Here is a 1,908-nt window from a genome sequence, read left to right as displayed (position 1 = left end):
GGCTCAAATAAGTGTAGTCAAGTGCATCCTTTTTTTGTGAACTGAAACACAATTAGAAATGTATTTTAGAGTATTTCGAACTCTATACTTTAAGTGTATGAAAACTTCCGGAAAGTACCCTAAAAAAGTGTACTTTGCCGAAAAAAGTGGTACTTTTAGTACACTTTTAGTATACATTTGTCCACTTAAACTAAACATTTATTTCACATTTCTTTACAATTTGTGAAAAAAATGTAAACTTTAGAGGTGGACTTTTCCAATACAATGAGTTAAGTATGACTTGAAAAAAATGTTCACATTAAATAGAGTACAACGTAAAATAAAAGTGGAGTACTGCGATGTACTTAAAAGTTAACATTCTTCCGCCCGGGAATTTTCAAAATAAGGTTAACTATCAAGCGGATTACATAGGGATTACCACAGGATTACACTTCCATTTATAGACAGGATTACGGAAGCCATTCCCCTCTCGAAAGAGGGAGGAGGGGAGCAGATTAGAGAGAATGTATTATTTTATTTAAAAAAAAACTAAAAGAAACAAATAGAAAAGTAACACCTAATTTTGAACATTTTAATTGATTTCTGTTTTTGTGTTTTATTGCGTTGAACACAACAGTATTCGAATCACAAAACCATCAAGAGATTGACAGTACGGATAAACGGAGTGCGTGGTCGGAAGCAGGCTGCGCAGGCGCGCCACCAAGAGAGGAAAACACCCTGAAGTCTCTCGAGACGTATATAAGACAGTGCGGCGCCCGGCGCGGGGGCCGGCGGAGGGCCCGGCGGAGGGCCCGGCGGAGGGCCCCCGGCCATGCACGCCGCGGTAGAGGCCCAGGGGATAAATCAATGCCCGCCAGGCCCGCCCAGTGAACCCGGGCCCGGGCCGGGGGGCTGACCGCCGGGCGCGGCGGAACGTAAGCGCGGCGCCCCGCAGCCCCATCTGTTTGGGTTTGCATTGCATTACGGCGCGCGGGGCTTAGGCTCACACACGCTCCGACACTTGACGGCGAGAGGGGATACTCTTGGGATGCTCGCGTGGTAAGAAGAGCAAAGCGCGGCGGTAGTCGGCACGTTGAGAAGAGAGATTCATTGCGTTGAGAAAAAAAAATGCTCGAAGATTAATCCCGTTCTGTAGGTGTTATAAAATCGAACAAAACTTTTGTTCACTAAAATCAAAACTGATTTTTGTTTTTGCGAACGTTGGTAACCTTTGGCACCACCCGTTTCCCCCAAACCTCTCCATCCGCAACGCCACTGTAAGGAATGCGAGGCTGAGCGCGACATCCGATGCATCTCGTTCTCTCTCCCCCATTCGTGTTTACATCATAGTCCCCCGCGGTGTCCAAGGGCGCGTAAACAGGTCGGGAATGATTAAAACCCTCGCGATCAAAGAGACGCGGCCTTTACACTAGCAAGCTGCGCGAGCAGACCGGCCATCGCCCTCCACGAAAAGCACAACAAACGTACCGACACCGACGACTCAACCAACCACTCACTGGAGTCTAGTTTTCAGCTGCAATTTGGTAGAACACTACATAAATGAGAGAAGTTTCCAATTTTTCTAGAGAAATATTGTATTGGCCAAATGAACAGGGAAAATACAACATTAAATAGCAATGAAAATTAAAAATGTAAAGTAATTAAGAGACAGCAATAAAAGCCACGGTAAAAAATTAAATGCCTTCGACGGTACTCTGTCAATTCAAATGTGTACATTGTATACATTTAAAATCGGCGTCCGGCGTACATGGCATGTATTCTTTTATGCATAGATGGCATGTACGCTTTCATAAATGCATACAAAACTCATGCATATGACTATGTACGCATTTATAAATGTGTACGTGGCCATCTGCGCATTTCTAAAAGCGTACATGCCATTTATGCATAAAAGTATACATGCCATGT

Source organism: Frankliniella occidentalis, unplaced genomic scaffold, assembly GCF_000697945.3.
Source record: "Frankliniella occidentalis isolate FOCC.00 unplaced genomic scaffold, Focc_3.1 Scaffold115, whole genome shotgun sequence".
Classification (NCBI taxonomy): Eukaryota; Metazoa; Arthropoda; class Insecta; order Thysanoptera; family Thripidae; genus Frankliniella; species Frankliniella occidentalis.
Note: the sequence above shows the minus strand (reverse complement) of the source record.